Genomic DNA, 23,953 nt, shown 5'->3' with positions numbered 1-23,953 from the left:
AAAGATGGACTTTGAAACTGAGCCAAGTGCAACAGTGATAGAACTTGAACTGGTGCCCAGCGATTTCCTCAAAATCAACATCTTCGACCTGCAGACCAAGGGTGTGGGTTGCATCAAATGTACCAGCCGCAAGCTCCAGAGGCAGCATGCAACAACCTAACACCTCACACCATCTCTCCTATCCTGAAGGACTGTTACAACAGATGGAGCCCCAAAGTCATGGACTAAATAAAAGTGATGGACACATTAGAGGGATAGCCCCATAGACTAAAGGAATGCTATTTGTGTGGGGGGATGTCCATACACATATATATATATATATATATCTCAAAGACAAGGAAAGTGGTGGTGATTAATTGGAAAATGTAGGATCTGGGCATGATGTAGATGGTATAGAATAAGGGGTGGATAATGTCCTGGGTTCAGCTGGGATAGAGTTAATTTTCACAGGAACCTGGGAGGCGGCACAGCCAGGACAGCTGACCTGAACTAGCCAAGGAGCTATTCCATACCATGTGACATCATGCTCAGTATATAAATGGGGAGCGGGCTGGGGGGTGCTCTCGGCTTTCGGTGGGGGAAGTGGCGGAGCGTCAGGTTCCGGGCGGTGAGCAGTTGCACTGTGCATCACTCATTTTGTATATTCTTTTATTAGTACCGTTGTTGTTGTAACTTCTCTTTTTTTGTTGTCCCAGTAAATTGTCCTTATCTCAACCCTCGAGGTTCCATTTTTTTTTTCTTTTCTCCTTTCTGATTCTCCTCCCCATCCCACTGGAGGGGGGCGGGAGGAGTGAGCAAGCGGCTGCGTGGTCCTTTGTTACCGGCTGGGCTGAAACCACGACACCCAGTTTCTGTGTATACCTCATATTGAATTGGTAGTGGTGGGGAGTTATTAATCTTGGAGATAGCAATGGTGGAAGGAATTGAATTTGCAGCCATTCCCTTGGCAGACCAAACTGTGTGATACATTTTCAGAATATATATATATATATATCTCGATGCTAGTAATAAGAAGAGAGAAAAACACCTACTGTTTTCCTTTCATGGTCTGGGCTCTCCCAGGGATATATTTGCTTACTGTATTTTTTCTACTTGAAATTATACAATTCACAGGAAGTCTCCTCATATAAGAGATTAGTGAGAAAATAACTGTTTACACAAATCAGCTGCAAGCTGAAAGATCCTGTATACTGGAAAAAGCCAGCTAGGTCCTCTTATAACCTATTGGTTAAATTATGTCAAGATGCTGGGACAGTGAGTCCACTGAAATCCTCTTTGTTTTCTATTTTAGCATCACTGGAACATACCTGGTACAGACAGAATGCTTCTCCTGCACTTTTATAAAACTAGCATTACTATTTACAAAACACTTAGAGCAACAAATAATCATGGCCCATGTGAAGCGTTAATGGTATTCTTTTCGTATACTAAGGCAAATATATCAAGCATTAGTGGCAAATGCTTTTTTACCTGATCTGTGTAAGGCAATTAAAATAAATCCCAGAAGTCATGTCTGTGAAAGAGCACCTTGTGCATTTCTTCTTTGAGGGACTGTCCATGAGCCTTATATTCTCAAAATCTCTGTGAACTGAATCCTGGAAATGAGAAAGCAAAGCACCAGGAAAATAAATGTTTAATAGACATAAACAACATCTAAACTGTCACTTTTCAGCTTTGGATGAAATAATATTTGGACTTTGTGGATAGAGTAAATTTAGTAAATTCCCATCAAAGAGAGATTGAGAAATTCAAGCAACCTGCAAATTTGAGAAGCCACTTTGCTCCCTCCTCAATAAAAGTGTCAGAACAGGCACTTTTTAAACAGATAAATTTAATTTTGAAATGCAGTATTTCCTTTTTTTTTTTAGATAAATTTTTTACTTTTTGCCCAAAATCAGCTGACCTAGTTTCCACCGAAGTGCCCAAGGCCCTCTGAAAGCCAGAAGCCAACCAAAGGGAAACACTGAAACAGGGAGGAGGTTAGGGCAGCTGCCTCCATGGGCAGCTTACTCAGAGAGACATGATACAGAAACAAGGGCAGACAGGTAGGCAGGAGCTTGCTATCCAGGTCAAAACCAACCTGGATTAGCAAGCATATTTCTCAAATCACACAAGATGATCTTGGTTTTGTTCCTTTCAGGAACAAAACAGGAGGATAACCAGAGCATGATACAAAACCTGTCTGCCAAGACTGGCATTTGAAATCAAAAGTGTACTTCTTAAATTTTTTTATTCTGTAAAAACCCCAAAAAAGCCGCCAAACCAAAAAAAACCCCAAACACCATACATGAATACATGACAACAAACAAGAAAACACAAACTTCTGTTTCAGTTCAGTTTTTCCCATTTCTTTTCAAGCTGGTCATTAGAGGCAGCATGTGGAGGGTTGACCCTGGCTGGACGCCAGGTGCCCACCAAAGCCGCTCTATCACTCTCCCCCCCTCCTCAGCTGGACAGGGGAGAGAAAATATAACAAAGGGCTCGTGGGTCGAGATAAGGACAGGGAGAGATCACTCAAACAATTACCGTCACGGGCAAAACAGACTCGACTTGGGGAAAATTAACTGAATTTATTGCCAATTAACCGGAGTAGGGTAAATGAGAAATAAAACCAAATCTTAAAACACATTCCTCCCACCCTTCCCTTCTTCCCAGGCACAGCTTCACTCCTGGATTCTCTACCTAACCCCCGCCAGCAGCACAGGGGGATGGGGAATGGGGTTTACGATCAGTTCATCACACGTTGACTCTGCCGCTCCTTCATCCTCTTCAGGGGCAGGACTCCTCACACTCTTCCCCTGCTCCAGCGTGGGGTCCCTCCCACGGGAGACAGTCCTCCACGAACTTCTCCAACGTGGGTCCTTCCCACGGGCTGCAGTTCTTCACGAACTGCTCCAGCATGGGTCCCTTCCACGGCATGCAGTCCTTCAGGAGCACACTGCTCCAGCGTGGGTCCCCCACGGGGTCACAAGTCCTGCCAGAAAACCTGCTCCAGCGTGGGCTCCTCTCTCTACTTGTCCACAGGTCCTGCCAGGAGCCTGCTCCAGTGCGAGCTTCCCACGGGGTCACAGCCTCCTTTGGGCACCCACCTGCTCCGGCGTGGGGTCCTCCATGGGCTGCAGGTGGATATCTGCTTCACCGTGGACCTCCATGGGCTGCAGGGAGACAGCCTGCCTCACCATGGTCTTCACCACGGGCTGCAGGGGAATCTCTGCTCTGGCGCCTGGAGCACCTTCTCCCCCTCCTTCTTCACTGACCTTGGTGTCTGCAGGTTTGTTTCTCTTACATGTTCTCACTCCTCTCTCCGGCTGCCGTTTCTGTCTGTCCCAACTTTTTTTCCTTCTTAAAAATGTTATCATAGAGGCGCTACCACTATCGCTGATTGGCTCAGCCTTGGCCAGCTGCGGGTCCGTCTTAGAGCCGGCTGGTATTGGCTCTGTCGGACATAGGGGAAGCTTCCAGCAGCTTCTCACAGAAGCCACCCCTGTAACCCCCCCCGCTACCAAAACCTTGCCGCACAAAGCCAATACACAGCGCCGTTAATGTGGCTCTGCTCCTGACACCCTTGTGCAAGAATGAGAGTTTTCCAGCTTCTCCTTTCACCATAACACACTACTGAGTGGCACAACAGCCATTGTCCTGGATCAGTCTGAGACAGTAAGTAGTTTTAACCTTGATTACCCAAATCCTAAATAGAGCCTTAAAGACAAGGTTTGAGGGGTTTTTCACTGAAAAAAAGTGTAGTATGACAAGAGAAAAAGCCTAGAATATAACCACTTTTTTATAAATTATAAAAATACATAGATAAAATGTAGTAGAGGACAATAGCCTTAGAGCATTCTATAATATGGTTTTGCATGTACAAATAAGACTCCCTATTAAGGCTGATGTGACGGTGTGCTTTCCCCCCCACCACCTCAACCTGACCTGTATTTCCCATAATCCTGCTCAAGTGATAACCACCGGTGGCAGTCATAATGGATGCGTCTGGTCATGATGGCTGCATCGGGCTCAAAGTGGATTCAGGGAAGACAGATAACAACACAATAGCCAAGGGCTAATTTGAACAATGCGCCCACCTAACCACAGTGCTGGTCAATGTCCGACTCAAGCCAAATTTGGAAGAAGCTAACACCTGTAGTCGGTATGCAAATATGACTATGAGTCAATCATCTTACTCGATAAACAGTGGACAGCCCAGGGCCCATTGAGCTATCCTGCACAGCAGCAGGCTGCACGTCAGGACCTCCCCTTGAGTAGGGACGCCTCTCAAGGTTATCCCTCGAGGTTGAGAGAATCCTTGACGCAACAGATTCTCTGTAAAGTGATTAATAGCATGCTAAACTTTGAAATCTTAGCTAAGTGATACGTTTCTCATAGTGGCCCTTTTCACATTTTTATGGAGTTTTGCTTGGTTAAGGGGCCCAAATCAAGTTGACCAGAATTTCAGTCACTATGCTGGCTTGTGGGCCCTGGGCAAATGCTCTTTTCAAAGAATCTTCAAAAGCAATGAGTCATATCCTGGCAGCACAGATACTCCATAAGCAAACACAGCAGTTATGCACTTAACAATTACTCACACACAGCCTTGGACATTAGAATCCAACTTACTGAAGTAGCCCTAAGGTCATCCCCTATGCTTATATATATATATTTAGAAGATTAAAAAAACCCCCAAAAACAAAAAACAACTTTCCAGCTGGATAGGCACCAGCAGCTTCCATTTCACACGTCACCTCAATGAAAGCACCACCGTCCATTCAGTCATTCCCCCTTATTCCTCTGAAGAAGAAGCTGGGGCACTCCCAGGACAGCATTATGAGCTGCTTAGATGTGAATCCATCGTTGGTCCTTAGCAAGAGGACTAGCCATAAGATGGCTGCATGCTGATCATAGGATCTTCCAAGATGGCCCAAAGATGAGGCCTTGGGTTGACTCAGCACCTCTGTGCAGACACTTGGGCTCAGATGAGCACGGTGGCAGCAGGAGATTTCCTGGCAAGCACCCTGGCCCTTGCCCTCTCTCAGCCGCACTTCCCAAGGCAGCTGATGCTTGAATCTTGCTGTATTTGCCCATCAGCCAGGATACCTCTCCCTGCAGCCCCTGTGCCTTTCTGGGATGTCACCAAGCCTCTCATGTGTGCCTTGCGATCCCATCACATAGGGGAACCTTTGCTTAAAGCTCTGGCGATCCTCAACTTAAAATGGTCTGCTGGCAAAGAGGACAGCTATCACACGTGAGTCCTTCTGGGATTTAACCTTCAGGGGCCTCAGATACTCAGAAAGCTCACTCTCTTAGGACAAAGGACAACATCCCCTTTGGTGACAGCTCAGAGAAGAAGCAACTGTCAGCAGCAAACTTTTCTTTTGTAACTTGGGCCGGAAAGAAACACGGTTTTGGCCGCAGCAGTCCCCAGCACAGCCACTGGCATACTTGCTGAGATGGCAGCCATCACAATGCTGATTATAAACCTACTTGCATGATGGGATTCAGCCCTCCTGAAATGTAGATACTAAAGATTATTAGCTTTAGTAAATAAGCTTATTAGCTTAGAGTAAAGATTATCTCAGTTAATGATTTGCAGAAAGAAGGGCAGCCTTGATCTCCCTCAAGAACACAGCAGGAATCATTCAGTTGGAAATAGCAGCATAGATGCAGTAAACAAGCACATTAGGTGCTCTTCCTCTTATCACCAGTGCTACCTACCCAGCAGAAGGGCTGTTTCAGGCACCTGACATCCACACAAGCTCTACACACTCAGTTTCCCCTCTTGCAGCATCATACCACCACCTGTGCTCATGTCACGACCCGTACTGGACAGACCAGGGTGTCCTGTTGAGTTCGGAATTCCTCGGGCTAAATTAAGGTGAAACGACACCAAACGATCAGTTAAACCTTTTATTCATGGCAGAAGCAAACTGAACTTGGGAGACATAACAGTAGGTGGCGGGGTTTCTCACAACAGGAATTAGCATGGGACTACTTCTGTAAACCATGTAATCTGTGGTAACCATATACATCAATTCAGTGAAGAGGGAGAGCCCTCCTGTTGGGTCACGAGGTTCAGAGCAGACCCCCTTGCTTTCTAGACTCCTTCTCAGAGAGGAGCCTAGGAGCGGCTGGATCCACTCCTAGTCCCAGACTTGGTCAACGGTTTTATGTCTAAAGGGATGAGGTGTAGGGATTATGAAAAGGAAAGAGAAAGAAAGAGCAAGACAGAGAGAGGAAGAGGAAGAGAAAAGAGAAAGATTTCACCGGTCCTGGGTCCAGCATTGGTCCAGTCAGTCTAAAGGTCCAGTTCTGGTGGACACACACACATAGGCCTTCAGGTTGTGTCCTTTTATCATCTCCTTGCCCTGTCTTCAGGTGGGCACTCAAATTCATTAGGCTAATTAGGTGTCTAATTAGGTGTCATGTGCGGTTTGTGCTTTCAGAACCTTCGGGAAATGGGTCGGTGGGCTTGGGGATCCTTTGGGGAGTAATTTCCCCTTCCCTGCAGACATGACCATTGTTTGATCTTTGGCCATACATGGTGAGCTGCCCTGCTCAGTGTATCAGAACACGGAGCTGTACACCCTCCGGCACGCCCTCCCCATCCTGTTGCTGATGTCCTGTTCTGATCTGTGCTGATTGGCTTCTTTTCACCGCTGGTTCCTTGTTATGCAGAGTTCATCCTTATGCAGAACTTGCCCCACTTCACTCCTGGATTCTCTACCAACCCCCCCAGCGGCACAGGGGGACGGGGAATGGGGTTTACGGTCAGTTCATCACACGTTGTTTTCTGCCACTTCATCCTCCTCAGGGGGAGGACTCATCACACTCTTCCCCTGCTCCAGTGTGGAGTCCCACCCATGAGAGACAGTCCTCCATGAACTTCTCCAACGTGGGTCCTTCCCACGGGCTGCAGTTCTTCACGAACTGCTCCAGCATGGGTCCTTTCCACGGTGTGCAGTCCTTCAGGAGCACACTGCTCCAGCGTGAGTCCCCCACGGGGTCACAAGTCCTGCCAGAAAACCTGCTCCGTGGGCTCCTCTCTCCACAGATCCGCAGGTCCTGCCAGGAGCCTGCTCCAGCGCGGGCTTCCCACGGGGTCACAGCCTCCTTCAGGAACCCACCTGCTCCGGCGTGGGGTCCTCCACGGGCTACAGGTGGATATCTGCTTCACCGTGGACCTCCATGGACTGCAGGGGGACAGCCTGCCTCACCATGGTCTTCACCACAGGCTGCAGGGGAATCTCTGCTCCGGCGCCTGGAGCATCTCCTCCCCCCTCCTTCTTCACTGACCTTGGTGTCTGCAGGATTGTTTCTCTTACATGTTCTCACTCCTCTCTCCGGCTGCCGTTTCTGTCTGTCCCAACTTTTTTTTCCTTCTTAAAAATGTTATCACAGAGGCGTTACCACTATCGCTGATTGGCTCGGCCTTGGCCGGCAGTGGGTCCGTCTTAGAGCCGGCTGGTATTGGCTCTGTCGGACACAGGGGAAGCTACCAGCAGCTTCTTACAGAAGCCACCCCTGTAAACCCCCCCGCTACCAAAACCTTGCCAGGCAAAGCCAATACAGAGCACTAAAGGGACTAGATTCTCATCAGCTCGAGCAGAGGTTCACTGCTGTCTGGGCTTTTGTGCAGGCTGCATCAGATCAGATGTCTCCAGCCTGTCTTGTCAATGTGCTTTGCTCACAACAGATCAGCACAGTTCAGCTGCTGGCCATGGATGAGTCAGTGTTAACCTAAAGCAATCCCAGTGCTATCTGCTAGGGTGGCTTGTGTGATCTGAATGGGGGACCTTTGCAGTGTCCAAATCAGAGGATTATGTAAATCAGCAGAAAGAAGTTTCTGCACTAGGCACTAAGGTAACAAACAAATCAAGCCATGCAACTCAAACCCATACATTTTGCACAGCCCAGAAGACCCAGAAGACACAAGTGCCAGGGCAGTCTCCTTCCTAAAGGGAGCTTTAATGTTAATATGGGTGTGAATACAGAATTTAGGTATCCCTTTGTTACTGATTTGTCATTGATTTATTATTAGTTAGAATTAATCATATTTAATTTTAATATTTTAGCAAAATCATATGTATGTTGTATTTTATACATTTAACCACCAACCAGTGTCTGTTGTGAAATCCCCTGTATAGCCCCGTACCAAGGTCGGAGAAATTGGCTAAAATCATCTAGTAGGAACATTTAGAACTTAGATAACAAGATAAAGAAATTAAAATCTGATTATAAAAGAGTTTGGTTTGACTAAAAAGTAGAAAATTGTGAAGCATAAGTATGGGAGTGTTAAGTTTGAAATGTAGCCTTAGGAACTTAGGAGCTTAGAAAATGTATAATGTGTAACCATAAGTATTGTTCAAAATCATTTAACCACAGAAGTTTTGACAAAGATTGGTAGTCTTGTAGTGTTTGTTTTGAAAACTAAGGAAACCGTTATGGACACCAGTTTGTTGCTTGGAGACACCTGAGAGGTCAAGAAGCGGACGAGTGAGGAAGACTATGAAAGACCACCAGAGGACTCCTGAGGACCACCAGAGACCTTCACTGCGCCTGCGTAAAGGACATTTACATATGCTAATGATTTCCCGGAAGTCTAATGAATATGTATAACTTTTCTTGGAAATCTAATGAATATGCATCAATAAGTCTTAATATAAGGTGTATTGTTTTGGTGACAGGTGTGTGTGGTTTGTGAGAGGACTCGCCCGTGCACCTGGCCGTCAATAAAGAAGTGTCTGCTTATCTACACTAAATTGGTGTTGATAAGTTCTTCATTCCGAGCTTTTCAGTAACACCTTCACCTCATGACAGGCGATGGCCTGATTTGGCAGTGCTCTGCTATCCCTCCCATCACCCTGTCCCAGACAGAGGCTAGCCTACTCTTGACTCAGGCTGCTTACATACCCTTGGCTGAAGTTGAGCCTCTCATACGGCCACAAAGATTACATTTGGGTTTGTACTGAGAAGATTTTAAACCTTTTAAGGCTTGTTTGACAAAAGAGCCAGTCCGCAGAGCTGGGCCAGTTCTACAAGCCTCTGAATCCCACACTGACCAGCCAGCTCCACAACACAAATTAGTAAGAACTGAATGTATTATGCCCTCTCTTTCTTCACACACTTGTTAGCACTCAGCTGTTGGTGACAGCTCTGCACAGAGCATGGCAGGCTCCCAAGAAGGGAACAGAGCAAGCATTGTCTCCTCTCACCCATGTTGGGGAATTTTTATGGTACCCCTCGAGGTGAATTAAACACATGCTTGTGCTTAAATATAAAAGAAAAAATTAATGAACATTGCATTGGGCAGAGTCCTACCACCATAAGCGGTTCTACAAGGAGTCTGCAAAGACACATCACGAGCTGATTCCTTATATACTCTTGCACCAGCACCAATCCTGTGAGCGGTTGCAAGGGGTGCCTCTGCCCAGTCCGGCCTTGGGTCCATCCCCCAGCACCAGCTCTGCTGCCCAAAGATGGCCCGTAGCACTCACATTCCAGGAAGGCTACAAGAGGATGCTAGGGCTGTTTCTTATCTCATCACCCAGGGAAACTTCACTCTCTTACAGGGAATCATTCTGTCTCTGGCATTCCTGCTTCCAGACAGTTTAACCCCTTCTGCAGTTGGGCCTCCTTGCTCTCCATGCCAGATCATTCCTTGGTCATGAATTACCACTGCTGAGCAGTTACAATTTGAATTTCCCCTTCACCCATCAGTGACGGGCTTTGGTGGATGCCATCTTCGCAGGACTGGTAGTTGCTGCCCTGCCACTTCTGTACCTGGAGGAGCTAGCCTCCTTGGCCAGCCACTGCGGGAGAGGTGAACAGTCAGAAATGGCTCCCAAAAGCTGCCTAAAGCATAAAGCTTGCCAGATGAAACTTTGAAACTTCCAGACAAAACTTCCTACTCCATTCTAGAAGAGATGAATGACAACAATAATGCAATATAGTCAACTCCATACTCCTCCTAGCTCTGTGCTGTGCAGGGCTGGTAGAGAAGGGTTTAAAGTGTTGTTCAGCCTTCTCCTCTACTCAGCATGCAACCTTTTTGCTGAAGTGACAAGCCAGAGTGCCAGTTATGGCAGTTTATGACATGAAATGGCAAGTACTCTGTTGGAGCTTAAATTGACCCATCATTAAATCATCTCTCTCATTAGCAACTGAGTAATTTCACAGAAATCTCTAACTGTCATTTGAAAGGGATAAAGCACTCATTAATATTAATCACAGCAGGATTAAGGTAGTGACATAGAGGCGAAAGTCTGGGAACCCAAATTCCAGCTGCTGGAACTTCCACTACTCCCATGTGCTCCACAAGCAATAGTGCTATTTCATGTTCATGCTCTTTACAATTGCTCTTTAATATCTGTTCATTAAGATATATTAAGTAACCCTGGAACAGCTGTAGTACAAGTTGTACTGCTTCAAATATGAAGTCTATTACTGAAATTGTTCTAAGTTTTGATTGTTTAGGTTTTTGACACTGGATCAGCTAATTAATGAAAAAAATAAAAGCAGCACGTTTGATGTTAGCTTAACAATACCAGTCCATTTTCTCCATCTTCCTATTATTCCATTACTTTTTCCTCTCCAACACGTGCACAGTTCTTTTATTTGGGAGGAATTAATTTGTGAACCAAAATGCTCAATAAAAAGAGCATTATTATTCAATTATTCAAAAGAGCATTATTTATTATTCAATAAAATGAACCCACCATGACTGATTTCTTGAAGTCCTTTACTGTTCCTTGCCATGAAAAACCTCTTACCATGCTATTACGTGAAACTACAGAAGAAAATACCCAACTTTCTAATGCTATTATTTTTTTGTCTCATTGCCTACAAACCCCCTTGTAGGAAATATCTCTTCCTTGAGGTAAAAATTCTCTCTGTAACAGTTTCATACCAGTGTAAACAACCTTTTTAAGATGCAATTCTTAACAAAACTGCTATTACATACAAAAAGTAAGTTATCTTGACCCATGAGCCTTTCATTATATTTTATCTCCCCTGTCCAGCTGAGAAGGGGGAGTGATAGAGAAGCTTTGGTGGGCACCTGGCATCCAGCCAGGGTCAACCCAACACGTCTCATTTAGGTAGCTTCATTGAAGGCCATGTTAGAGAAGGTCTTATGCAGACCACAGCTCTCTGAAAATTACTGAAACTTTTTTTTTTTTTGTAATTTCCATGAAAGGGACAGGGAAAATGCAAAATTTTAGTATTCAGAAGGGTCAACATGCCTTTATTTATTTATGGGTAACTTTATTTGGGATGGCAAGTTGTGCACTCCAGAAGTTGGAGTTGGCAACATGTTGACATTGGTTATAACTGCGAGATACCATTAAACAGAGCAGAAGGAACTGTGCAGTGACCTTGCCAGATGTTCTTTGCATTCCTTTTGAAATTTCCTGTCCTGGTTTCAGCTGGGATAGAGTTAACTTTCTTCCTAGTAGCTGGTATAGTGCTGCGTTTTGGGTTCAGTATGAGAAGAATGTTGATAACACACTGATGTTTTCAGTTGTTGCTAAGTAATGTTTAGTCTATAGCCAAGGATTTTTCAGCTTCTCATGCCCAGCCAGCGAGAAGGCTGGAGGGGCACAAGAAGTTGGGAGGGGACACAGCCAGGGCAGCTGATCCAAAGTGGCCAAAGGGATATTCCATACCATGTGACATCATGTCTAGTATATAAACTGGGGGGAGTTGGCCTGGGAGGGATCGCTGCTCAGGAACTAACTGGGCATTAGTCAGCAAGTGGTGAGCAATTGCATTGTGCATCACTTGTTTTGTATATTCCAATCCTTTTATTATTATTATTGTAATTTTATTATTGTTATTATTATCATTATGAGTTTCTTCCTTTCTGTTCTATTAAACTGTTCTTATCTCAACCCACGAGTTTTACCTTTTTTCTTCCGATTCTCTCCCCCATCCCACTGGGGGGGGGTGTGAGTGAGCGGCTGCATGGTGCTTAGTTGCTGGCTGGGGTTAAACCATCACATTTCCCTATCCATAACTTAGCATGATTTTGTGCTGCTGGGAAGTTTTCCTCTTCATGCATCCCCTCTTGGAAAGAAAACCAGACCAGCAGTATTTATCTTAGGAGCTGCATGAATCATTTTTTTTCAGACACATGGCCTTATACAATATAGATATTGACAGAAAGAAAACATTCACCAATGTTTACTCTGGGATAGACTTCACCATTAGCATGTTATTCAGCATAAATCACATGGAAGAAAGTATTTACACCCTCTCCCTTAAAATGTGATCCAGTCACAGAGAGAAGTGTGTGTAACAGGGACAGGAGGGAGAATTTATTGCATCTAAGTTGGAAGGATTTAAATAAACATCATGAATAGCTCTGTACCCAGTGTCACATATATTCTTCTAAATGTGCTGTTTTGTATGAGTTGCTATAGGATTGTAACTTGATAAACCTTGGTAGTGCAGCTCTGGTCTTAGTGCAGAGCAAAGCAGTGCCCCCACATGCAGTGACATAGAATATATATACCACACTGGCTGGTACTAATGTGGGGGTAAAGAGGCCCAAAGCTGCTTTTGGCCCACAGTAAATACATGGGTACAATGACTCATCTGACATTTATCAGGTTCACCATTGCATGTGTAAATCTATAGCTGAAAAATAAAAAGTTGAAATCAAAAGTTGTGCCCCCAGTACCAACAAACAGGTTACACAACTTGCATCACTATGAATAATTGTCATGTGCATACTGAATGCTGTTCTTGATGTGTCTTCCACTTAAAGTTGATGATGTTTGAGATTAGGAAGAAATGACCAAAATTCCCTGTATTGACTACCAAAAACAGTCCTACCAAGTACTGGCTTAGATAAAAAGAACAGTTTATTTTCTCAGCAAAAAATGTCTTTGAAGAAAAGCAAAGGCACATACCCAGGAGACAGCCACGTTTCAGTTTGAGTTCTTTCTAGTTAACCTAAATTTTATAGATGGCAACCAAGAGACTAGAAATAGACTGCTAGGGCACACACAAAGCTTTGAGTATGTGTCACACCTTGTCTATTAATGATTCATTTATTTTGATGAGGCTCTTTAGTTTGGGGTTTGTTTTTTTGTTTGTTTGTTTGTTTTGTAAATCCTATATATTTACAGCAGGCCAAAGATTTAGCAGTGTCCTGTGAGGTATGTACTACTGCTCCTAGGATGTGAGAACCTGTTCAAGACCAAGAGTCTCCTCTACTGAGAGGTAGGCTCTATCCACCCCAGGAGCTGTTGATCTCAAACTTGGAAATGAAGATATTAATAGCAATTTCTTCTCCCCCTTCCCCCCCACACTTTAAATTAACTTGGAGAAAAAGTGAGTTGATCAGATCTGCTACTTAAAAACCCTTCATGATAATCCATGTCACCCTGTTGCTGCCCAGTTTCTACACTTCCATTTTGTAGCAAGAATGTTTTTATAGCAACCAACCTAGTAGCTTCAGGACTCTGCATATTCCAGGTTCCATGTTAGCAGACCCTCCTATCACTATAAATCACCTCTGCACTGAAGGATCCCATCACCTACCTATTCACTTCATAAAATGAATCGAGGTCCTCGTCTGCAAAGCTCTCAGTGCCTTAAGATATCACTTACTTGAGGTCAAACTCATCTCTTTACAGCAGCTCTTGCCAGGGACTACACACCTACAAACACCCAAATTTAAGCTTTCAAAGGGCTGAACAAGAAGTTCTCCCAGGAACAGAATCCAAACTTTGGATTTTCTTCCAAGGAAGACCTGTTTCTGTCCCAGAATGGTTGTCATCACATCAAAGTGAAACACATGCCCCTTCAATAAAGCTAAACAATACTCAGTAAAATCCCCTGCAGAGCTACATACACATTATTAATGGGGAACACATTAAAAAACCCTCCATTTTGTCTTGGACTCCTTCACAATTCTGAGTGGTACTTCAGTTCTGCAGATAGACACTTTGAAATGGGGGGCAGGGGGAAGAGCTTTCTATTGAACTAGGCGAGGGTGATTTTCCCCTGCTTTTTATTCAGCACTTTTTTACTGAGAGATTTTTAAAGGCAGGCGTAAGCTTCTGATGCACTGATTGGAAATATCATGCAGAATGCTTATTTACTATTTCAATTACTTTAATTTCCAAATCATTCTCCATTAACATGCTTGCTCTATAATATATAACTGAAGGTGACCCCTCCTCAGATTGCTGTAATTTCCTTTCCTTACTGCTTCATAGCTCCTTACATTGAATTTCATTAGTATCTAGTAATCCAGTACACTTGGTCTAAGTAGGTTATCCTGAATTTAGTTACTGCCCTCCTTTTGTATAAACCCAACCTCTTTTATATGTCTGTAGCTATGCTGAGCTGCACTCACCAAGGGAGGACCAGAGTAGGATCTAAACTTGAGATCACAGCCCTTATACTGGGGCTCTGTACAGACCTCATAGCAAGCTACAGACACTGTCACAAAGGCCTTAAAAATCTAAATAAACAGCAAGTGAAATGTGATCCTCATTTTACAAATAGGAAAATGAGGCACTAAAAGATGATGCATCTATCCCAAGTCCATGGCAGAGCACAGAAAGGACAGCGGATCTGCTCTAGCCCCATAATACTTTTACCACTCAGCTGTCAGTGTAATTGTCTAACATAGATTTTGGTTTCCCAGCCAAATCTTCGGCCAACAGATTTGTACTTGAAACATATTTGCTCTTTCTGTGCAGAATGATAACATTATACATTCAGATTTTTGCAGGCACTCTCAGTGCTAGACAAATTTGACAAATGAATTGATTTAACTTCCTGCTCTGCATGCAACACACAACCAATTTACATGTGCAGAAACCCCAGCATAACTAGTAATTATACTACTATTAAGTTTTGTGATTAAAGCTCATCTGCACACCCACAAAGGAGCTCAAAGAGGCAATGGCAGGAGGGGGAGCCCAAATAACACACTCCCAGGCTCCACCCAAGTGGCCATCAGTCCATCACAGGCCCACCTCCAGAAGCCCGGAGGAGCACAGGGGCACAAGGGCCAGCAGGAACCCAAATCAAGTACTCCCTGTATTGGTTTTCTGTGGCAAGGTTTTGGTAGCAGGGGGGGGTTATACAGGGGTGGCTTCTGTAAGAAGCTGCTGGAAGCTTCCCCTGTGTTCGAGAGAGAGCCAATACCAGCCGGCTCTAAGACGGACCCGCCGCCGGCCAAGGCTGAGCCAATCAGTGATAGTGGTAACGCCTCTGTGATAACATTTTTAAGAAGGAAAAAAGTTGGGACAGGCAGATTCGGCAGCCGGAGAGAGGAGTGAGAACATGTAAGAGAAACAACCCTGCGGACACCAAGGTCAGTGAAGAAGGAGGGGGAGGAGATGCTCCAGGCGCCGGAGCAGAGATTCCCCTGCAGCCCGTGGTGAAGACCATGGTGAGGCAGGCTGTCCCCCTGCAGTCCATGGAGGTCCACGGTGGAGCAGATATCCACCTGTAGCCCGTGGAGGACCCCACGCCGGAGCAGGTGGGTTTCCCGAAGGAGGCTGTGACCCCGTGGGAACCCCGCGCTGGAGCAGGTTCCTGGCAGGACCTGCGGATCTGTGGAGAGAGGAGCCCACGTTGGAGCAGGTTTTCTGGCAGGACTTGTGACCCCGTGGGGGACCCACGCTGGAACAGTGTGCTCCTGAAGGACTGCACACCGTGGAAAGGACCCATGCTGGAGCAGTTCGTGAAGAACTGCAGCCCGTGGGAAGGGCCCACGTTGGAGAAGTTCGTGGAGGACTGTCTCCCGTGGGAGGGACCCCACGCTGGAGCAGGGAAGAGTGTGATGAGTCCTGCCCCTGAGGAGGATGAAGCGGCAGAAAACAACGTGTGATGAACTGACCGTAAACCCCATTCCCTGTCCCCCTGTGCCGCTGGGGGGGGTTGGTAGAGAAGCCGGGAGTGAAGTTGTGCCTGGGAAGAAGGGAGGGGTGGAGGGAAGGTGTTCTGAGATTTGGTTTTATTCCTCATTACCCTACTCTGGTTGATTTGTAATAAAGTGAGTTAATTTTCCCCAAGTTGAGTATGTTTTGCCCGTGACGGTAAGTGGTGAGTGATCTCTCTCCTGTCCTTATCTCGACCCAGAAGCTCTTTGTTATATTTTCTCTCCCCTGTCCAGCTGAGGAGGGGGAGTGATAGAACGGCTTTGGTGGGCACCTGGCAACCAGCCAGGGTCAACCCATCACAGTCTTTTTGGTGGAGAATGCTGGGGGGATGGGGAGACCCAATGTGTGCCTCAAGGACATGTTATCAACACCTTTCTAGCTATTAATGCAGAGCACAGCTCTATGAGGGCTGCTATGGGGACTATTAACTCCATCTCAGCCAGACCCAATACACTCCCAAAGAACAAACACCTTGCCCAGGCCCCTCCCACAGCTAACCCAGCAGAGCCATCAGCCCCACAGTCCAGGCATGAAACCCATCACCATGAGTCATCAGGAGCAGCTCTCTGGATCACCTTTCCAACTAAGGGGGTCACTGCCTAGGTGTCACAACCCAGGCTGGACAGACCAGGGAGTCGTGGTGAGTTTGGAATTCCCTCGGGCTAAATTAAGGTGAAATGACACCAAACAATCAGTTAAAGATTTTATTCATGACAGAAACAAACTGAACTGGGGAGGCGTGGTAGTAGGTGGCAGGGTTTCTCACAACAGGAATTAGCATAGGACTACTTCTGTAAACCATGTAACCCGTGGTAACCATGTACATCAATTCAGGGAAGAAGGAGATCCCTCCTGTTGAGTCATGAGGTTCAGAGCAGACCCCCTTGCTTTCTAGACTCCTTCTCAGAGAAGGGCCCAGGGGCGGCTGGATCCACTCTTAGTCCCAGACTTGGTCAACGGTTTTATGTCTAAAGGGATGAGGTGTAGGGATTGTGGAAAAGGAAAGAGAGAATAGAATCATAGAATCATAGAATCATTTAGGTTGGAAAAGACCTTCAAGATCATCGAGTCCAACGGTCAACCATGCCCACTAAACCATATCCTGAAGTACCCCATCTACGCGCTTTTTGAATACCTCCAGGGATGGTGACTCAACCACTTCCCTGGGCAGCCTATTCCAATGCCTGACAACCCTCTCAGTGAAGAAATTTTTCCTAATATCCAACCTAAATCTCCCTTGCCACAACTTGAGGCCATTTCCTCTCGTCCTATCTCCAGCCACCTGACAGAAGAGACCAGCACCCACCTCACTACAACCCCCTTTCAGGTAGTTGTAGAGAGCGATAAGGTCTCCCCTCAGCCTCCTCTTCTCCAGACTAAACAACCCCAGTTCCCTCAGCCGCTCCTCATAAGACTTGTGCTCCAGGCCCCTCACCAGCTTGGTTGCCCTCCTCTGAACACGCTCCAGCAACTCAATGTCTTTCCTGGAGTGAGGGGCCCAAAACTGAACACAGTACTCGAGGTGCGGCCTCACCAGTGCTGAGTACAGGGGAACAATCGCCTCCCTGCTCCTGCTGGCCACACTATTTCTGATACAGGCCAGGATGCCATTGGCCTTCTTGGCCACCTGGGCACACTGCTGGCTCATATTCAGCCGGCTGTCAACCAGCACCCCCAGGTCTTTCTCTGCTGGGCAGCTTTCCAGCCACTCTTCCCCAAGCCTGTAGCGCTGCATGGGGTTGCTGTGACCCAAGTGCAGGACCCGGCACTTGGCCTTGTTGAACTTCATACGATTGGCCTCAGCCCATTGATCCAGCCTGAAGAAGACAGAGAGAGAAAAAGGAAGAGAGAAAGATTTCACAGGTCCAGCGTTGGTCCAGTCAGCCGAGGGGTCCAGTACGAGTGGGCTTGCGCGCCCGGGGCTTCAGTTTGTGTCCTTTTATCATCCTTGCCCCTCCTTTGGGTGGGCACCCGAACTTGTCAGGTTAATGAGCAGTTTGTGAGCCTTTGGGCTTGGGGGTCGTTTGGGGAGTAACTTCCCCTTCCCTGCAGACATGGCCATTGTTTGATCTTTGTATCAGAACAGCTTATCAGAACAGGGAGCTTCGCACCCTCCAGCACGCCCTCCCCCTCCTGTTGCTGATGTCTGAGCTGATGGCCTTTTCACCTTGGTTCCTTGCTGTGCAGGGTTTGTCTTTAAGCAGAACTTGCCCCACCACAATGTTTGAGACATTAACTCTTTCAGTCTCTCACACTAGGGGTGTGGGACACACTATGGGATGCAGGGGAAAAGCAGTTTGGGATCACACAGGACTTATGGGACATTTAGGGGAAGAACCAAAGGCGGGAAAAGGGAGGGGTTTAGGTGATTTGGGGAGGAACAAGAGTGGGAAAATAGAGGCATAAGGGGATAAAAAGGGCCAGTCGAGTGTAAATAGTTGGCTGGTCAGTATGCTTGTTGGGCTATGCCCTGTGCCTGATCAACACAGTCTGTCCTATCTTCTTACTAAATTCCTTTCTAACTCTTTCCTGGGTGAGGGGTGCTCTAATCTGTGTGCATATGGGGGTGAGACAAGGGGAGTCAAAAGAATCTCAGTAGACATAATAAAGGGGGATGAAAGATGATGTTTAGCACTTACATTGTTGAAATTAGCTGACATAGAGACAGTCCTTGATAAGAAGAGCTGGTCCTAAGAACCAGCCAATGAGGCAGAGACAGTTCCTGATAAGAAGCAGGAGCAGGCCCCAAGAGCCAGCCAAGACTGGTCTTGCAGCCTGGGTGAATTCCAAGAAACCACTGAGCCTGCGCAAGAAAAGAGGTTACTAGCGGTGACGGAGTCATCTATCTTCATCTCTGCGACCACCAGACGACCACCATAAAGAGGCACTGCGCAAGCGCAGTTGAGAGGAGACTATGGAAATGACCTCTCGGAACTCATTTTAATATGAAGCGGGGACAGGTCATGCATATGTATAGGCGTATTGTGAATATGTAACACTTGACTGTATAAACTTGAAATGAACTTCCGAGTTGGGCGCGCACGACTTTGGTGGGACTACCCCTCGTGCTGCCCAGCGCTGAATAAACATACCTACTTTACAATCTCACTGATTGTGGAGTCTGTTTCCGCACGTCAGGGGTCTGAGTGCCACCAACTGGAGTCAGACCACAGGTCAGAGAGCCCACATGTCCCTGGTGCTGGCAACTGGAGCAAGTGCAGGTGTGTGAGTGAGCATGATCACTAATAAAGATCAAGCCAGACTAGCTGATGAATAAGCGAAGCAGCCTGGGAGCAAAATGATAAGTGAGTCTCTAAGGACCAGCTCTGTATCTGAGAGCACCTGTGTGTCTTCTAAGGGTGAGAGCGTGGTGGGCAGGCATAGGGACCAGAGAAGTCCTGGTCAGCTGTGTGTGGAGCAAGACTGGGGCCTCAGGGACTTGTACAGCCAGGTGCCAGAAACAGGGGAGATCAAGATCCAGGGCCAGCTACTGGGCAGACCGAGTGCCTGAGCCTAGCTGCTGGAGGGATCTACCTTGAACATATGAGTGTGTGTGTATGTGTATATTTTCACTTGCAGACCTCCATCCCGCTCAGCCAGAGTGCTGTCTGTGTTTGAGTGCTCTGAGTGTCTGTGATCAGACAGATCACAGGGGATGTGAGCCTTCCCCTCTACTCAGCACTGGTGAGGCCACACCTGCAGTCCTGTGTCTAGTTATGGGCTCCTCAGTACGAGAGAGACATGGACATACTGGAGAGAGCCCAACAAAGGGCCACAAAGATGATTAAGGGACTAGAGCATCTCTCCTATGAGGAAAGACTGAGACAGCTGAGACTGTTTAGCCTAGAGAAGAGAAGACTCAGAAGGCATCTTAATGTATATGAATACCTGAAGGGAGGTGGTAAATAAGACTGAGCCAGGCTCTCTTCAGTGGTGCCCAGTGATAGTACAAGAGGCAATGGACACAAGCTGAAACACAGGAGGTTCTGTCTGAACATCAGGAAACACTTTGTGAAATATATTAACCTGATTCGTGTCAATATAAAACAATGATAGGGCTGCATGGTGAAATGTGACCCTCTCTGCATATGTAATCTTTAACCGTTTTGCTTGATCTTGTATAACCGTAGGCCTAAGGGAAGTAGGAGAGTATGTATATAGTTCTTGCTTCCTGCAAAAGCCATATAACAGTAGGAAATTATGAAAGTTGGAAACGAAATAAAATCAGACATCAAGTAGAAATCGAAAAATACTTTACACGGTCTCTCGGAAGTAGTGGAATCCTATAGTTGCAAAAGAATTTGCAAAGGTTTAAAGAAAAGGGGGGGGGACTGATATAGAGAACAAACTGCTTTTTGCTTAATGATTGTCTCTCTGTAACTTTACATACCAAGGACTGGTGTTTGTCAAGGATTAAGCCTGTCAGAGACTGGTACTTGGGAATGATGAGCAAGAAGGAACCAAGAGCGATCACAAGACTTAATTAAGTGTTCGATGAATTTACGATCTTGTTAAGAAGACACAAGTAGAGGCCTTGCTTGAATAGATAAGGCCGGAAAAGATAAGAACTCCTGCCTTTGTTCCCGTCCTTGTAGATAATTTAGCTTAAACTACCCATATGGTTCTATACCACTAATGAGAACTTAGATAATAAAAACACTAACAAGCACTAAGGTATCAAAACATGTAAAGGACCATACTGCGCAGAATCACCTGAGGAGGGTCAAATAGCGGACAAGTGAGGAAGACTATGGAAGACCACCAGAGGACTCCTGAAGACCACCAGAGACCTTCAATGCGCCTGCGTAAAGGACATTTGCATATGCTAATAGTTTCCCGGAAAACTAATGAATATGTATAACATTTCTCAGAAATCTAGTGAATATGTATGTAGAACCTGTACTTAACCTGCACAATTAGACCTGACAGGGTGTGCCTTGGTAGAGCAGAGGCTCCCGGTGCACCCAGCGCTGTTTGCTTGCCTCTATTCGTGTAATAAATTGTAAACTTTAATTAGAAACCTGTTTTGGACATGATCATTTTTCACAACTTTTTTCCTGTGAGGGTGACTGAGTGCTGGAAGGGGTTGCCCAGAAGGGTTGTGGAGTCTCCCTCCTTGGAGATATTCAAAAACCATCTGGACATGGTCCTGGGCAGCCAGCTCTAGGTGGCCCTGCTTGAGCAGGGGAGCCAGACAAGAAGACCTCCAGAGGTCCCTTCCAACCTCAACCATTCTGTGATCTGTATGGCCGGACATGTACATATGCAGTGTATATGTGTGTGCATACCTGCTGGGAATACACCTTCAGTCTCACTACTGGGTGGATCTGGGGACATGGAGCAGCAGTAGCCTCACCTCTCTCAGGCTGTTGGATCCAGCATGATATATTTTCCTCTAACAGTTGATGCATTGAGCAAGCCAAAACAAAAAGCAAGTGTCACATAACCACAGTCTGACTCTGGTAAAACACACAAACAATTCTACACTTGAAGAGCAGTGTCGTGGTTTCAGCCCAGTCGGTAACAAAGGACCACGCAGCCGCTCGCTCACTCCTCCCGCCCCCCTCCGGTGGGATAGGGGGGAGACGGAGGAGAGAAAAGAAAAAAAACTGGAACCTCGAGGGTTGAGATAAGGGCAGTTTACTGGGACAACGCAAAAAAAAATTACAACAGCAGCGACGGTACTAATGAAAGAGTATACAGAAAAGAGTGATGCACAGTGCAACTGCTCACCACCCGGGACCCGACGCTCCGCCACTTCCCCCACCGAAAGTCGAGAGCAGGAGAACCCTCCCCCCGGCCCACTCCCCATTTATATACTGAGCATGATGTCACATGGTATGGAATAGCTCCTTGGCTAGTTCAGGTCAGCTGCCCCGGCTATGCCCCCCCACCTCCCAGGTTCCTGTAAAAATTAACTCTATCCCAGCTGAACCCAGGACATTATCCACCCCTTATTCTATACCATTTACATCATGCCCAGATCTTACATTTTCCAATCAACCACTACCACTTTCCTTGTCTTATATATATATATATATATATATGTATATGGACCCCCCCCACACACACACATACAAATAGTATTCCCTTAGTCAATGGGTTATCCCTCCAATGTGTCCATCAATTTTATTTAGTCCATGACTTTGGGGCTCCATCTGTTGTAACACTTCTTCAGGATAAGAGAGATGGTGTGAGGTGTTGGGTTGTTGTATGCTGTCTCTGGAACTTCTGGCTGGTACATTTGATGCAACCCACACCCTTGGTCTGCAAGTCGAAGATGTTGATCTTGAGGAAATTGCTGGGCGCCAGTTCAAGTTCTATCACTGTTGTTCTTGGCTCAGTTTCAAAGTCCATCCTTCAGTCATTTGGGTAATTCTTACAGTAATACCCTTGATATGGCATATAGCCACCATAGATACAATGACATACATTGGCAGGTTATTTAGCAGTTAAATATCATACAGCCTAGTTCACTGGCTATTCTCTCCCAAAATCAAATCTCCCTGAGGTACACATCGAACTTCCCCATCCTTCTGCATCACCCACCAGGTGTACCCAGGTCCCTGAGCAAAAACCACCCCTTGGATGGGTTTGTCTCTGCGTGAGGGAGGACTAACCCAGACTGTCTTTCCTAACATACTCCTCATGTGCACTACAGGAACTTTATCCCCTTCTACAGTATGTGGAAGTCTTGGTTGGGCGGGGCCAGCCCGATTGGTGGATCCTCTAGTATTAACTAACCAGGTGGCTTTTGTTAAATGTGTATCCCAATGTTTGAAAGTTCCACCCCCCATTGCTCTCAATGTAGTTTTCAGCAGTCCATTGTATCGTTCGATTTTTTCCGGAGGCTGGTGCGTGATAAGGGATGTGATACACCCACTCAATGCCATGTTCTTTGGCCCAGGGGTCTATGAGGTTGTTTCGGAAGTGAGTCCCGTTGTCTGACTCGATTCTTTCTGGGGTACCATGTTGCCATAAGACTTTCTCTTCAAGGCCCAGGATAGTGTTCTGGGCAGTGGCGTGGGACACAGGATATGTTTCCAGCCATCCAGTGGTTGCTTCCACCATTGTAAGCACATGGCACTTGCCTTGGCGGGTTCGTGGGAGTGTGATATAGTCAATCTGCCAGGCCTCCCACTGTTTATATTTCAGCCATCGCCCTCCATACGACAGGGGTTTCAGTCGCTTGGCTTGCTTAATTGCAGCACGTTTCACATTCATGGATAACCTGTGCGATAGTGTCCATGGTTAAGTCCACCCCTCGATCACGAGCCCATCTATATGTTGCATCTCTTCCCTGATGGCCCGAGGTATCATGGGCCCACTGAGCCATAAATAGCTCACCCTTACGTTGCCATTCCAGGTCCACCTGAGACACTTCAATCTTGGCGGCCTGATCCGCCTGTTGGTTATTTTGATGTTCTTCAGTGGCCCGACTCTTGGGTACATGAGCATCTATGTGGCGTACTTTTACCACTAGCTTCTCTATCCGAACAGCAATATCTCGCCACAGTGCGGCAGCCCAGATGGGTTTACCTCTGCGCTGCCAATTGCTCTTCTTCCATTGCTGTAGCCACCCCCACAGGGCATTTGCCACCATCCATGAGTCAGTATAGAGATAGAGCACTGGCCACTTCTCTCTTTCAGCAATGTCTAACGCTAGCTGGATGGCTTTCACCTCTGCAAACTGACTCGATTCACCTTCTCCTTCAGCAGTTTCTGCGACTAGTCGTGTAGGACTCCATACAGCAGCCTTCCACCTCCGATGTTTTCCCACAATGCGACAGGACCCATCAGTGAACAGGGCATATTGCCTCTCATTTTCTGGCAGTTTATTATACAGCGGGGCCTCTTCAGCATGTGTCACCTCCTCCTCTGGCGACATTCCAAAATTTTTGCCTTCTGGCCAGTCCATGATCACTTCCACAATTCCTGGGCGACTGGGGTTTCCTATGCGAGCCCGTTGTGTGATCAGTGCGGCCCACTTACTCCACGTGGCATCAGTTGCATGATGTGTAGAGGAGACCCTCCCTTTGAACATCCAGCCCAGCACT

General features: G+C 46.4%; 1 long non-coding RNA gene across 1 annotated transcript; it reads left to right on the top strand.

Moving 5' to 3' along the window:
• LOC121232910 lies at positions 1–19,456 on the top strand. Its single transcript, XR_005931758.1, has 3 exons — positions 1–286; positions 8,676–8,684; positions 19,445–19,456. It is a non-coding gene; the product is annotated as an uncharacterized LOC121232910 (long non-coding RNA).
• The last annotated feature ends 4,497 nt before the right edge of the window (positions 19,457–23,953 follow it).

The sequence above is a fragment of the Aquila chrysaetos genome, assembly GCF_900496995.4.
Source record: "Aquila chrysaetos chrysaetos chromosome W unlocalized genomic scaffold, bAquChr1.4 W_unloc_1, whole genome shotgun sequence".
Lineage (NCBI taxonomy): Eukaryota > Metazoa > Chordata > Aves > Accipitriformes > Accipitridae > Aquila > Aquila chrysaetos.
The sequence above is the reverse complement of the archived record's forward strand: the minus strand, read 5'-3'. Positions and strand labels throughout refer to the sequence as shown.